The sequence below is a fragment of the Rhyacophila brunnea genome, unplaced genomic scaffold (assembly GCF_057557595.1).
Source record: "Rhyacophila brunnea isolate RB1 unplaced genomic scaffold, BYU_Rbru_1.0 scaffold_3, whole genome shotgun sequence".
In the NCBI taxonomy this organism is placed as follows: domain Eukaryota; kingdom Metazoa; phylum Arthropoda; class Insecta; order Trichoptera; family Rhyacophilidae; genus Rhyacophila; species Rhyacophila brunnea.
In genome coordinates, this window is record NW_028232965.1 from 9,172,582 (window position 1) to 9,190,453 (window position 17,872).

The window sequence follows — 17,872 nt, forward strand, 5'->3', positions numbered from 1 at the left end:
ATACGTTTAAGAGAACAATACATTACATGTAATGGAACATGTACAATATTTTTACGCATGGGCCGATTTACACTCACCTATGCTAAATTTAATTATTATTGCTCCACATGATAGTCTTTACGATATAACGCTAAATATTTTTTAAGGAAATGTATGTAATTGCCAGTGGCGTGTGGTCCATAGTGGTGTAAATGCATTGCACCCCCATAGAAATTCGATAATTTGCTATCAATAATGTTATTATGGATTTTTAATGCGCCATTTTAGGCTAAATGTTACTGCTTAGTTTATACTTTCTATAATGTATACATTTCTTATAACTTCCTTATTTGATTGCTATTATTGATAGTCATAATAGTAACGTAATACTCCATCGGTTGCTCGCCACGATCCAAGTAGTAACAAAACCTGTAGGAGGTACCTAGATAATATGTTAACAAATATTATTATGTAAACACATATTTTTCAACATAAATAATTTGAAAACACTTCTGAGAAATATAAAATCATTAGGAAAAATCATTTTTGAAAAAAATACGACACCCGGCAGGTTCGAACCTGCGTCTCATGGAATTCGCGCCCACGTACATTGAGTACTATAGGAATCTTATCTAATTGCGATGAATTTTGACTAATGGTTCTTACAATACTCTCTGAAGCATTTTCTAAATTTCGTCATTATTGACTATCGGCTTTTGAATTTTAAATCAAAGTAGGTATTAAATTACCTTAATTATTAACCGGCGTCACGGATCACTCCAATATATTTTTTCTGTAAGTTACTTGAACTGTGTTGAATTGGAACTGAACTGTTGAGAATGTAACATTCTTTTTATTGAACATACATTATATGAAAACACTTTGAAAACACAAAATATTCATTCTAATGGTTATATATTTCTCAGAAGTGTTTTCAAATTATGTATGTTCATAACAAAGAATGTTACATTCTTAAATCTTGTGAATTATTCCTTTGAATAAAAAAATAGTTAAGTATATATTTTTCAAACCGCATTCCGATAAGCAAAAGCGCATGCCATTGCTGACTACGGATATCTAAAAAAAGTTATGCTTTTTTCGTCATACTTCTGTGTTTGTCACCTGTGTTTAAATTTCAATTTAATTGCATGCTTATTGGTGTAAATTTAACATTCTATTTGCTCATTACTGAGTAGGTAGTTAGTAGCTATGGTCGGTACTGTAACCAAATTTAAAAATCGTCAGAGAGTAATAAACTATTGATAATAGGTAGGTTTACTTTCCACTCAAATTTAAACAAATAAACTTAAACATTAACGTTAGGTTAGGTTATTTTGATAACAAAATAATATGCTCATTCATCATATTATATTTTTATGAGGTTTTAGGACAACCATTCAATCAACATTATATTTGATCCACAACACAATTACAAATATTATTAAATGTGGAGAAAATAGAGTGGGAATTTTATAAATTTGCTTTAGGATTCGAGCACGATAACCACTTTTTGGCTCATAATGAGTTTAATAAATGTGATATATATAAATGCTAAATGTTGTAAACATTTAAATATATATTTTAAATATTATAGCAATTAATAATGCTATCAAATTTACAATTTTTTAATATCCAATAAGAACGAGGGAGTTAAAGAATTTATTCTTTATTTACGTACTCTTACAAGTTTGTTATTGTTTTGATTTTATGAAATTTTGAGAATTTATATATATTTTTTTAAATCAATACTAAATTAAATATTCTTCCCAGTCATTACTCTGTTACGAAGGATCGTGACCTTTGTAAACCAAATTTTCTCACAATTTTCTTTCAGTTGCTTCGGGAGTGTAGAAGGAGTGTAGGAGTAATAGAAACCGTGTTGCATTCTTGATTTGATCCGTCCAGCGGCAACCATGAGTCTTTTTATCCTGTCAATCCCTCTCCCACTTCTCTCAACTACAATGGTCTAATAACCGAAGTGAATGTTTAAGAATTTGTCTTTATCCTACGCTCTCTCTACAAGGATATATTTGTTGCATTTAAGGTTAGTGATACAGTAAATAAAACCAATAGTAATGCAAAATTTTCAAATGCAACGGCGGTAAGTTGTTACTGCGTTCCGGAAATACAAATCACTTATAGCTGCATAGCTTTTAATGGATCGCAAAGTGCATGGCTCTACTGGGATACTAACATTTTGAAATATTATTATGCTAATAGCAGTGACTTATTTGCGGTCGTGAAATATCAATAAACTAGTAACGAGACGTGATGCCAATCTAAATGGATCTTTTATTATTTCACTTTTTCCAATTCCAAGCCACCTCGAAATTAGTGGGAAAATTTTTCAACTTGCACAAACATTTAATAATACTGTGGAAAATTCCCGAATCTGTATCTCTATAATATAGCTAACATTATTCCTGATACATTTTAACAAAAAAATTTGTAAGTATCGCCTACGAATTATCAGAATATCAGCTATTTAATTATGTATCTTGGATATCTAGTGGAAATCAGTCCGATACTCGAACCAATCTATTATATGTTGTATACCTGATACCCACAAGGGGGGGATAATTAAACTCTAGCCTGGGGCCCGGGATTAGGGGGGCGGCGTAGCAGGTCGACCAGTTAAGTGAGATAAACATACACCACGAATTTACTCTGAAAGCAAAAAAAGTCTCTTCAAGAATACTAGCATTTTAAAATATGTCACTGTGTGATGCAATTTGATGTGATATCATAAATGAATAATTGGCTACCACAAAAAGGGGTCACGATTAGTGCTTCATAATACGATCCCGAGTGCTAATAGCTCAATAATTCAAATAAATTTATTTTGAAATAAAAAATACACGTAATTCCCACGTTGTGGAATTCCGGAGTTCCACGGAATACCATTTGAAGAACACTAATAAATATAGAACATTAAACTGTCCTAAACCTTAGCAATAGGTTGGTGGGCCTGCCAAATATCATTGCCTGGAGGACCGCTTTAGGGTGTGGGGGCCATGGTAATAAAAATGAAAGAAAAAATGCATATATTAATTTATGTAGATAATAAAATAGGACAGTATATATAATAAATACATTTGATGTCATCAATAATTTATGTAGGTGTATCTTTAAATTATTTAACTTGATTAATTTACAATATACAACATAAAACATGTTTATAAAATAATTATAATACGACATGAAGCATTGTCTTTTTACTCTGATATTGGGCAATAGAATTGAGTTTGCGAAGGTATAATTTTGTAAGTAGGCAGTTGTATGGATTAAATTAATTATTTTAGTTCTAACTGAAGCTGTAGGTCCTCCTGGTGACACTCAGCCTCGAGCCAATAAAATGTCAAGGCTTCCATTACACAATCGTGTCAGTGTTAAATAGAGCCTTCGATCGGAATTTTATCTTATACTAGGAAATCCGGATCGCTACGCAAGACAATGAATCTTCTTCGCCGGAGTGGCCTCAAATTTTGTAATACGTGCCAGTTGAAAAGTCAGAGCCCGTTACTTCTATTATTACGGAATATGCAAAATAAATAAGAATGCATCTCATTAGCATTTTGGGGCTTTTAAATATCTTGTACACCCTCCCACTGTTGATCTTAACACAATATTGCATTCGTGGGACCTTGACTCACCGACTCATAAATCGATAATCTGTGCTATAAACCAATATTGTGAAAAAAACTATATTACATAGAAAAAATAATAATTTAATAGAAGTATAGCATTTTTACGAGAAAATTAAATAATAAACGTTGGTTGTATATAATGCATAATTAATATTGTTTGATTTTATAATAATTTTATTTTAAATCAATCTCAATCATATTAATATTGCATACGTACTCGCGCATTGAAATTGAATGTTAGTAATTTTTCTTGACTATCATATTATTACGTTAATATAAATTGCCAATTTAGGTAATATGTTATTATATATTTTTCAATATCTATCCGATTCCACAATATCTCAAATACATATTAATTATTTTGAATTATATTCTCGGGATGGTGCATTCTCAATGTCTTGATCAAAAAAAAAAATCGGAATTGAAATGTTAGAATCTCGGAATATCAGTTTTTTTATTTTTCACATAAAATGCATATCTTCAAAATGATTCTACTAGTTAGTAAAGATATGTATGTTTTAAAATTAAAAATAAAACTGGTAACTAGATTACTGGATTGGGAAAAATGGAAATAATACAAATCTGTCTTAACTAAATCATCATTCAATTAACTTACATGTTTGTTTCTTAACTAAATCATCAATCAATTAACTTACATGTTTGTTTTTCAAAGTGAAGCATATTGGTCTCAACGAATGGAGATTTTAATAACATATTACTTTGAAATAGTAATGGTGTACACACGTTGAATCAATTTGGACCATCCGTTTTCTTCTTGGTCGTTCCCTCATGGCTGAGCATCAGGATCATGACCACCTTTGAATTTTGACATCTTTTGAGAGACCAAGACTTTCCATCCCTCTCCATCCTCTACTTCTATCAAGGTAGAGTGAATACTGTCCCCAGCCAGCTCCTTTATTTCGACACTCTGCTTTGCTTTCTCTAGAGGCAACCCAAATCCACCAGTCTCTCCATGTTGTAAGGTCCGCGCCAACTGGGCTATTACTCAAGGTCAAAGATACATTGGAAAATTAATAATTATTAATAATTAAGTAGATAGGTATGTAAATTTTATAGAATCAGTATCCACGGCTTCAAAACTACTACGAGTATGGCTAAATACCTGCCCTAGACTCCGGACAACAGAAATGGCGTGAATTGCATTTTAAATTATGTCAGACAGACATGAGCATTATAAGCGGATGACTGACGAAATCTGGTACCTAGCTAACAAGCTATCCCTCTGAGACCGGGAGCCACTAATTAATGTTGTTAAAAAAATTTGTCACAAACCATGCAAAATATGAAATTTATATAATTTAACCAAGCACGGTAAAGTAAAGTAAATTATCCCAATCATCATGTTCGATCCCAAGAAGATCATTTATGGGCCTCCATTGGGTGGAGGTTGTATTAACACTTTTTTTTTATTTTTACGTGAAATGGATGTTAACCACTTTGCGTGACTAATTGGGTCCATACTTTGGGCCTAAATATATATTGAAAAACAATATATGATAAGACGCGTAACCGCTCGGCCATCGTGGGCATGAAGACACAAGTCTTACCAATGCCTTATCATAATGGCGAAACTGTATATGAAGATACTTAACATTTATGTAGGTATAAAGTACCTACTGATTTGCTTACATATTAATTGTTTAAACATACTTATGTAATAAAATTAAAGTATTCTCCAAAAAATATTTAAACTTATTAATATATATCAAAAAACAACGAAAAATATCTTTGATTCTCCATTACCATTGACATGTTTTTCTTTTTGCAGTTGACATGTTTGACAGTGATGACTGATACTAAAAATCCATTAGCCTGTTTTTTTATTCAATAAATTTAATGTCTCTGTCATTAAATGCACTTTATTGACTTAGATTGCGTCATGCAAAAGAAAATCAAAACATTTGCTTATTCTGTTTGTGTCCAAAGGCTTAATAACACTTTTATGAAAAGTAGAATATAAGTGTCTTTTTTTGTTCATTTAAATTACAATATAAACTTATCTTGTTTAAATCAGAATTTAATAATTAGTTATTAATATTATCGTAAAATCTAGTGCTTCATCGTACACTATAATAATATTTAATACTTAGATTTAAAACATAAAAACCGATTATTAATACTAAAGCACATCAAAAACTATTATAAAAACATTAGTTAACTCCGTCGCACTTTGGGTTACGAATAAATTAAAATAGGTAGGACTTAGATGTTTCCCTTAAAAACTACTAATTTATTGTCATGTCTTTGAGTATTTATGTTAGATATAGTTTATGTAATTTAAATAATTTTAAAACACGTTAACTTATTTCTGTGAGAATATAGTATCAAAATATTATTATGGTATGGAAGTGGATTGTAACGTTTTTGAATGATTATAATTTATACACAGTGTAGAATTATTCTTAATAACAATCGAGAAATGGCAATATTTATGCAAATCATTTTTTATATTATAATACTATTGAAAAATGTTCATAATAGTTAACTTGGCATTTCGGCGCCAAACGAACGGTGAGAAAAATGATTATGAAAATGATTATAATAAGCAATCCTTTTATAAATAATAATAATTGAAGCAAATGCAGCAATCGAACCTGCGGTAACTCTTTCCATAAACCACACGGTATCCTCATCTATGCGCATGGCCATAAGACTTTTTATCATCAGCTGACCTTTTTAAACATTATTAGTATCATTAATTCAATATACTTTTTTTGGATCAGTAATGATAATCATACTTCAATAATTGAAACTACAAAATAATCACGAAAAAAATACTCAATCATAATAATATTATTTCAAACATTGAGAAAAATTAAATCCGTTATTTACTAATGATTATTTGGTTATTAATGGATAAAGTCACGATATAGTTTATAAAAAAAAACATATAAGTACTTATTTTTTGTTTTGATTTATTGCGAAATTGCAGCAATACGACTCATCACGTATTAATTTGAAGAAAAATAAAAATACTATTATTATTTAATAATAATATATTCCATTAAAATATATGTACTTTTCCGGTAACGGTGAATTTCTGGTAAGGACTAACGTAAAACGATTTCCTTATGCACTAAACTATAACATATATAATAGCAATATAAAGTAGCTTCTACTGATATGAATATAATTGATTTTGTTAGTTAGGTATACCAATTAGATAATTATTATATATGCAAAAGGGAAAGATAGTCACTTATTTTCAGGAGAGTAAAATGAAGATTGAGAGTTGAAATACTTAATCCATACCTCCTACGTTAAAGGTCGTCACTGCTTTTTTGACTATTTTGCCTTAATTACATTCATTAAATACTTTTAAAGATAATAAAATGATTATATCGAGAAAAAAAGATTCAATCAATATTTTTTAGACATAACTAAAAAATTACGATTCCAGCATTTAAATTTACATTGTGGTGTCATTAAAATTTTATTAAAATCGTACTACTGAAAAGTTACCACTTTGCAGTTCCAACCTTATACGTAGGAGGTGTTGCTTTTTATATCATCATCGCAACACTACAACTAGATAAGGTCATTGTTGGGAAAATAAAATGTAATATATTACTTGATCAACATAAATCTAGACTATATTTATTATTGAAAATTATTTCTTTTTTCTTTCGACGATGTCTGATCATAATATTAATAGGATCATATGAGCCTCCACAGAGTGGAGGTGTTTATTAACAACTTTTTGTTTTTACGAAAAATGGACGTTAGCCACTTGCTCAACATGTTAGGTCCATACTCTGACTCATACAGGAATTGAAAAACAATATGTGTACTTGCCAGACCCAGGATTCGAACCTGGGACCCACGATGTTTAAGCCGCACGGCCATCGTGGGAGACTGGGAATTAGTGGGAGTGGGAATTAAAACGGAAAATTGTGCTAGTCTAGTTGTTAACAATTAAATAATGTTGTAATAAATGTATGAAAAAATATTTTAGATGTATTTTTTTTTATTTCTTTAGTGCATTTATAGTTTTAAACTTATCTAATATTTTCAAACACAAAATTAAGAGAGTTCTCATTAACTTCTGATTTACCTAGTTTTATCATTTTATAAAGAAGGAAATGACGTAGAATTATTATATTCAATAGCTATCTCAAAAACAGTGAAAATAGTTATCTAGTTATAGTGTTGAGGTGACGATATGAGTCGCCCATTTCCAAAATTCATCTTGTCCATTTTATTTTGTTTTGAGATATTTACAAAAAAGTGTATGGAACCTCTACATAGAAAAAAAACAACCATTTTTTTCTTGGGCCATTGGGAGGGCGCTTTTAACGATTTAACTACAGAGCTTTTCCAATCAAACACTTGAAGGTTTTGCAGAACATGATATACTTTTACGTATTGAGCGAAAGTTTCAAAATACTCACTCTGTAACAAGGGAAAAGATGATATTTGAAATGGCAAACATACGGAAATACATCTTGCATTTTGAAATTGAACTATGTTTTTCAACCGTTATACCTACTGACTGAAAAGACTAGTTTTCGAATGGTTTATAGAATTTGTTTGTTCCCCTTTCAATAAGGAATAAAATTGAAAATTCAGTTCATTTTTGATCAAAACCACACGAGATGATTTTTGGAAATGGGCGACACATATGAACATCTACGTTCCCGTGTAAATTTACCAATTCAGTTACGTCATTCAACCTTTCTTCACAATATAATATTTTATTGTATTTATATATTGTATTATAATTAATCAGGCTTAATAAATTAGTTTAGGTTTACCTTCATTTTTATTTTCTACTATATTACATTTATTATAGTTAAGAACATCATGAAATCGGAAATACGGATCGGCTTACAAAAAATTAAGTTCTTATTTGGTATAATTTGAAGCATTTGTAGAGCGCAGGTGCAGTGTTGTCTGGAAAACTGTTTCCCAATAACAACGAAATGATTTATTACAGCCCTTTATGGGAAAAAGATTGCAGATTGGCAATATTGGCGGTGAAATAAAACCCGCTACCACTAAGTATTGGCAGAAGTTAACAGCTCGCTCAGATTGTGTACCATCATTGCGAAACCTATAAAGACCTCTTTGTGATAGAAAGATCGATCCAATTACTTAGTTTACAATACTTTTGCAATCAGATACAGCAACTAGAATATAGAAGGGCCAGTAAAAGATAATGAGCAAGGAAGTCGCAAAGCCGTGGAAAATTCTTAATAGTCGGTTTGGAGGTAAGTAGATACTTTAAAACTTATTTCAACAGCTTATCAGTTACAGTGATCAATCTATCGATAAATTTACGTTTGATAAATTGGCTATTTTTTGTTCATCTGCATCATTTATTACAACTTATAACATTTATGACTGGTCACTATAAGCACTTGTAATTATTATTTATTATATACACTTATATACTTTTATTAATTATTATTATAGTAACTACAATCTTTTTGCTTTAATAAAATGATAGTATAAAAAATTTGCAAATTCTTAAATAAAAACATACTTTTCTACTCAATCTACATTCTAGATGCCAGCTAGATAAAATATTATAAATACCTACATAAAGTCGTAAATATAAAATTTATCGTGTAGTTATTTTCATCTTCTAAGAAAGTGATGTTCAACTTTTTTTTACCGATGGCGAAGGGTGGACGTAGGCTGTTAAAATCCGACATACGTGGTGAACACTAAACTTTGCATTTTCATGCGTATGTGTTAACAATGTGTAGATAGTGTTTGCTTGTTTCTAAAATTTAAATAAACCCTGCCTAATCGAAGCCATTCATAGTAGATAGTAGTCAAGAAATATTTTTCACCTATAATATATCTAACATTATGCCATTAAACCATACATAATTTTAGATATTTTATAGATAGAAGAACATTTTTTATTGATTATGGTTAAGTTAAAACAGGGGTTAATGAATATAAAAAAACTAACAACAACAGTAGTAATATTATGTATTCTTAATTTAACGAAAACAGATAAGTATGACTGAAAAAGTGTGCACAATTTTTGTAGAATTGCCCATAACGTTTACGCAGGTTCAATTGAAGTTTAAAAACTGACCAGTACTATCTGCAAATTGTATTTTTAGTTCAATGAAAACAAATAAGTATGCCTGACAAAGTTTAGTGTGCACTATTTAATATGTCGAATCTTAACAGCCTACGTCCACCCCTCTCCACTGATAGGTACTGTATTTTACTAAATACGTATAAATTTATCAAACTTACAACTAATACAGGAAGTTCGTAAAATGCAAACATTATAACATTACTGACAATGCTTTAATTACTGCAGAGTAGTTCCAAAATATTTTCATTCTCTTTAATCTCTGATTGACTATCGCTGTTATGATGGATTCATTAGTTTTGTGAATTATGTTCACAACCAGACTGATATAACTTAGAGTATCTAAATGAATACTTAGTTCAGTTAACATAAAAAAATGTATAGTTTTTTTTTTCATTAAAAAAATCAGCAGTATCTGATATCTGGCTTAAATAAACGAACACAATCTTTTGATCGTTTCTACGGTTTAGTGTTAATATGGTATTCTTATATTTAACGGCTGGTTAATAATAAGTGATGGATCAAGACACTTGGCATCCATGAGTGCAAACTGATTTTGTCGTACACATTTTAAGGGTGTATCCTACTGAAAAATAACATATGAACTGTTCTTATTCTTCAACAATTTATTGTAATATTTTCTTATTTATGAATTAACAAAAATACACTTAATTAAGTATACTTCACAGCTATCTATATACTTACACCCTATTATAGTATTGTATGTTATGTTTATTTCTACAATTAGTTAGTATTTTTATCAACACAACGTAGGCTATTATAAAAAATAAATATAATGATTTGGTTATTATTATCAAGTAGGTAAAGTTATGAGTTAAGTTGTATTCTATACTCAATACTGATATGTATTCCAGCGACATTGTTTTTCACAAGCCTGTGTGAAATTTTTGGCAATGACATTTTTAAAAACAGTGCTTAATCTAAATACCTACTATACAGTATGGAATGTAATAATAGTAATTCTAGTACATTGTCAGGTATTTTGATCAACGGATTTACTTTCATTTTTTTTACTGAAGGACACAATAGAAAGCATCACTCAGCGAATGATTTCTTACCCTTTAGCTGAATGGTTTAATTACATACCCATATGAGGCGTTGAGAAAAATAATTTCGTTATTTAGGCCAATAAAATTAGATAGATGGACATTACCAAAATAACCTTTTCTGTCAATCTGAAAGGCGATTATGTTGATAGCCACTATGATTAAGTCTATGGCAGAAGACCAAGCAGTTTATTCTACTACGTGTAATATAAGTATACTTTTCTGATCATATTTTGTATTAGTATTATATTAAACATTATCTTTTATGATGCTATTGATCGTATCAAGGTAACTTGCAATCTTTAAATCCAAGTCCTGGGATTGAAGAAGGTTTGGGGATTAGTTTTCAAATAATTTTCAACTTAACTATAAACTAAAGAAGTAGCTATAATCAAAATAAACATCGCTACGTTCTTAATAAATGGAATGGATATTTTAAATATTTTTTTTAATCTTATGTAAATACTTGTATGACTTCCTTTAATTATAAATAATGATAATCTAATCTTTTTGTGATCGTAAATAATAGATATTGTTATTTTACTTTTACCTCTTAAACCCGTATTAAACCAAGTCATTAAATTGAAAGATTTCTTATTTTCCGTTAGTAAAAAAATATATTTATAATATAAATGCAAAACAAATACTTTAAATACTAATATCTGAATTCTGGATTTGAAAATTCTGTCTTAATTGCAATCACACTAATCGGTAAGAGTAGCTATTGAAATCGATTGATAATAGGAAAATAGTTTTGCGTATTGAAAAGTTTTTGTTAAATATTTAATTACTTTAGTATAGTGGAAATAAATCATTAACATACTGAATATTGCATAACTTAAACATCATGATATTGATTTTTATTATCAATAAAGATTATTCTTCTTCTTCAATGGCACTATAAAGTCAAACTCTGTCTCATTCCAGCGCTACTACACTTGATAATTAATATATTTACTTAACATATTAAAATAAATACAACAGTTGATATTAATAGTAATAGAATCATAGAAGAGATAATTAGAGGAGGAGTTTAACCACATTAAAGTGAAGTAAAAAAGACCCCTGGTATAAAAAATAGACAAACTGAGTAAGGAGTTTAAAAGATTGTTGTATTGAAAATGACACTTACGTATGACTAAAATTTGCTTCATCGATGTTGATAGGGAAATTACAAGAACCTATATATTGTATATACAACATCTTTGGTTAGAATAATAATAATTGTAGTATCATAAAAAACAAATCTTGGTTGTCCTATAAATAATTGTAGGCTATTTTTAGCCGACAGTTTTTATTTTTCTGCCGCTTTGACCAAATTAGTAAGTCACTGTGAATATACTATGAAAAAATGGAAGCCTAAAATGGGCACGGGTCTTTTACGCATTTCCAATTTTAATTATTGAAGTCAATAACAGATGACAAAATAAATGAAAATAGTATTGCTGTCATTTGCATGACGCACAGAAAAAGATTTATCAATTAAATTATTAATGCATAATATATTATATTGTAGTGGTTTCTTAAAATAATAGGGAAAACATTTTATGTATGAAAAAAAATTAATTGAAAGTTTTAGAAGACATTCTGAGTTCTGGTGGATAACTTCAATAATAAAATTATCAATTGTGGAAATAATGCTTTTATATATTCAAAAATATTCAAAAACATTTTCCTTCCAGGAAAAAATGATGATTAGGTTTGGTACCATCTTTATAGAACGACTTTAAACAATCTTTTTCTGTTATTTTACATGAGGCACGTTCCTAAAATTATATATGCCAGCGTAAACTTCCTAATAATTAGCAAGAATGAATTCAGATATTTATTCGTAAATCCTTGTATGGACTTTCTACCCAGTTATTAATATTTGGCTAATAGTTACCTCACACTCAAAGTGAAAGGATGTATGATGATTTTTAGCATAGATTAAGATAAAACCACGTTTTAAAATTGCAACGGAAATAGTACCTTATCGTGTTCAACGGTTGATTTCCTCTAAATTTCTAGGCCATTGGATGGGTCATGAAAAATCGACTGCGCGTAAGTTTTTTATTACCATTTCTATGTTTACTTTATAACTACCTGATCATTCGTACATGTCAAGTGGCTGGCCCACCATAGGTATTGGGGTTTGATAAATACATATTGCATTATTCAGCAACTGATAGAAACAAATTCACTTTTATCACAATTAATGGGCTATAAAAAAAACAGACTCCAATCCGTATTGTCAAATTTTGTTTACGATGAAACAACGTGATATTTAATTTTCAATATTGATTTGTAGTATCATGGTGATCAACAATTCTCTTCAATATCATAGTATTTTTTTTTAATAATCTTGTAAATCTATTTAAGGATAGAATTGTCCAGATTCACTGTTGTTTGATGTTTTCTTACATCATATTTTATTATCTCTCATCTGCTGTTGTTTTCATCATTGCTGAGTATCGTGACTAATTTGAAAGAGTCTCATCATTATATTATCTTTCCAAAGAGAACATTCCACCGTCCGCATGGTTGATAAACTGATAAAAGTTTTTTTTATATTCAGTACCAATTAAAAATTAATTAATGTTGGAACCTATTGTAATAATTATTTCCTATCATTGTCATTATCGTATCAACCCGGATTAACACTCAAATTATTATGTTTTTATTCAATACCAATTATTATACACAATTTTTGAAATTTTATGGTCTTACTATTGAAAATACATAATTTTGAACTCGTTGCGAGTCCGGGTGAGTGTTCTTATGCTTTGAGTTATCAATCCGCGTACTCATGCAATGATTGTTATGTCAAAGCTGGTTGCCTTTTCATGGCGAAGTTTGAAATACAATAACTATTGATTATTAGATTCGCGCGAATCATGGGCGGATCTATAACTTTTTTCTAAAACGTATATTTCTGGGGTTTTTTTTTCGAAATTCAATGTAGAATGTAAACTTTTTGATGTATATTCACAATGTCGTTTTATATAATTTAATTTTCATTTGAATTTAAACTAAATAATTCTATAATAGTAACAGAGGTGATGTTGAAAATATATTACGTAAAAAGCTGCATGAAGTATTTTGTAACAATCATTTGTTTTTCATATATTTTTCATATTTGTTATTATTTATCACTTCCACGTTCGAAATGGAAATTACTACGATGCATTAAAATAATGTATGCTCGTTTTAACGTCGATAATGATCAAAACGATGAACAAGATAGCCTCAAATTGTTGAATCGAGATTCTGAGCATTCTACTCATGGGAATAGACTGACCTTTTTCGAGTTAATACTATTTCACTCTAACCAATGACGATCGCGATTCCGATCAACTGAGGCGATTTTGTAGCCGACAGTTTTTTTTGCAGTCGCTTTGATCTAATTATTAAGTCACTATGAATATTATCAATAATTGACTAATACTTACCTCACGCTCGAAACGGAAATTTAGCGAATCAGAACAATTCGTCACCCCATTTCTAAGTTATTGTAAGGAAAAAATTAATGTTTTGAATCAGTTTTCTATCAGTTATCACAGTAATGTGTAGCTTTAGTTTATTTTATGTCGGCGCTACTGTATTTTCAGAATCATATTGTAGTAAGATAGCAAAATATGTCCGTTTTTTTTGGTAACTTGAATTATGTATACCTTCTGATTCGTCTACAAGATATTAAAATATGGTATGTCTAGGTCTTATAGGTTGGAATGAATAAGCTGTGTCAATGTATAATAATATGTCCAATATTTGAATGTCGTTCGAAGTTTAAAATTGTTCTCCGGAACAATAATTTGTTAAAGAGGACATACTGTGTTTTGACATCTTACTACACAATTTTAATCTTAAAATTGGATTAACTCAAAATTTGTAATTCGCACTTACAAGTTTCAACTATGGTGATGATAAATGTACTGTATTTTTATACATTAGTATGAAAATGTTTACACAAAAAAAGAAAGCGCAAAATAAATAATGGTCGATGTAGGTTAATTTATCAAAATCAGCCAACCTTATTCATATTATTTTAAATTGGTACTGGTGCAATGTCTGTATTGCTAGCCCATATAATATAATCATATTTACATTATGAAAATGGATATTTTAAATATGCATAGTTTATTAATAATTCAACTTATTATGTCAATATAATCGATATTAAATTGGTTCGATGAAAAAAAATCTTCTTGACAGAGTGACTTTTTAGTTGATAATAATATGACGTATCTTCTCGTCCAACCCCCTACCGGAGGCCGGTCATAATTTTCACTTTGTCATCTGTTACTTGGAAGAGCTTACCGCAACTGCAGTTTAGATTTATTAGACTGAAAATGCCAGACATTGCCTCAATAGTGCAGTTCATGGTCCCCCCCATCCTGAAGCAAGCCCTCTGGCCAGGATAGTTGGCGGGCCCTCCTACCCATCGCTAGGCTTAAAGGCAGTGGGACGTTATACAGGAGTGTTTTCTTAAGGGGGAGACGCATGCCAGCAGAGAACCTATCGGAAATATACGAAGCTTGCAATTTGAGATTTTTTTTGATAATTTACAATTTCAACTGTATTATTTAATAAATATGTATCCGAAAACATTAAAAAGATTTTTTATTATTTTTTAAACTTAAAGATAAACTTACAATTGTAAAAAAATGTAATAAAATGTGAATTCGTTGCAGGGTCAAATCTTATTATTGCATTATATTTTATGGTCATAATTATCATTAAAATTTAGTTTATTAAGTTTTAGATTTTATGTGGTGTAGATTTTTGACTAATTCATCGTTTTAATATTTTTTATATATATTTTAAAAAACATCGATTTTTATAAAAATATAAATGTGTATAACTTGAAATCCTTTTTATTTATATCAACTCGAGCTTCAATATTGTGACCATGCCTAAAATAAAATTTGATATAAATAAAAAGGATTTCAAGTTATACACATTTATATTTTTTTTAAAATCGATGTTTTTTTAAAATATATATAAAAAATATTAAAACGATGAATTAGTCAAAAATCTACACCACATAAAATCTAAAACTTAATAAACTAAATTTTAATAATAAATATGGTCATAAAATATAATGTATTAATAAGATTTGACCCTGCAACGAATTCACATTTTATTACATTTTTTTACAATTGCCAGTTTATCTTTAAATTTAAAAAAAAAATAAAAAAATCTTTTTAGTGTTTTCAGATACATATTTATTAATTACTACAGTTGAAATTGTAAATTATCAAAAAAAATCTCAAATTGCAAGCTTCGTATTTTTCCGTTAGGTGCCTCTTTTCGCCTCTGATAGTATAAGCATCCCCCTTAATGGTGTTTTAGGTAAAATTAAGGGTATTCGGTGTATTTTTAGCGATTATGTGGTATTATTGAATAAATTCATTTGAAATATGGAGTTGTCAAATATCAACATAAAATAATCAAAAAGTGTACCTATCACAGAACTAAATATTATGAAATGTTAATACTCTTCAAGCAAAATAGCGCCGCAGGGGACTTTTTCCGATTAGAGCAAATTTGTGATGAATATTTATCTCACTTATCGGGACGATCCGTCACGCCGGGCCCCCCAGGCTAGAGCCCTGACACTCCCCCCTTGTAGGGGCCATGGTACAATGTACCGAGATACTTTGCGCCACAGCGTAATTTTAGTGTTGCCATATTTTGGAGATGCCACTATAGATATTACTTCTTCCCGAATTGCCACACTCCTTTGCAACGATGAACTGTTGTCCATATCATACAGACAGCCATTTATATAATACTTATAATCTTGTGCAAAATTATTGGTCAGTAAGTTATTAATTATTTTATAATTCATATTATAATAATACCATTCGAGTATCACAGTAAGTAGCACTGCACATCTGCAAATACTGTGAAACCAGTCCGGGTATCATGTATTGTGCATTTACCTACATACAACGTGTTTATTTCATTCTACAGGTTATGTATAATATTTTGTTTTGCTATCATATAATAACGACCATTAATTGACGCAATGCAATAAAACGTAATTAATAACCTGTCGTTTTTTGAGATGCAATAAAATTGATTAGGTACCTTAGAAAGTAATAAAGTCGGCATTTTAATTTTAATAAATTGTATAGCAATACTGAATACAGGAAAAAGGTTAAACTTAACAATCATAATAAACTAATTGTTGTACTATTACAAAATTAATTTTACTTTGTATTTCATAATCATAACATAATAAATAAAATAATAACGTTGGTTGTATTTTTGTGAATTTCATATATTCATAAACTGACGACATCTGTATATGAATAGTTAAAGTAAATGTAGTAAAGTCATACATATTTTTGTAGATGTCGCTTTCTACGTTATATTATTATAAATTATATTTCGGAATCGAAATAAAATTTTACTTCTTTCCAAGAGAGTCAGGGTTTACTTGATAGTAAATTAATGATAATTTATAAATGGATTATCACTTGGTACTGACCATCTATAATATAAAAATTAATATTTTTTGTTTGTTTGTTCGTATTTTATGCGCTGCCATACCGTTCATCTGATTGCGATAAAGCTATGTCAACTTATTGCTTGCACTTGCGCAAAGATTATAGGCTATATGTTATATATAAAAATGAATGTCTGTCTGTCTGCCTGTCCTATGCGTTCCTATACCATTCATCCGATTGCGATAAAACTTTGGTGAGTTGTTGTGAGCACACCTGCGAAGGTTTCTGATTTAGAAAATCATCATCTTCTCCTTCTTCATTATATCTTCTTTTATTCGTATGGTTCCTATACCATTCATCCGATTGCGATGATACCTTCGTCAGTTGTTGTGGTAACACCCGCAAAGGTTTCTGAATTAGTACAACCATCTGCTTCTTCTTCTCCATTCTATCTTCTTTTATTTGTATGGTTCCTATACCATTCATCCGATTGCAATGAAACTTTCGTCAGTTGTTGTGTCAATACTCGCGAAGGTTTCTGAATCAGTACAACCATCTTCTTCTTCTTCACTCTATCTTCTTCTATCCGTATGGTTCCTATACCATTCATCCGATTGCAATGAAACTTTCGTCAGTTGTTACGCCCACACCCGCGAAGGTTTC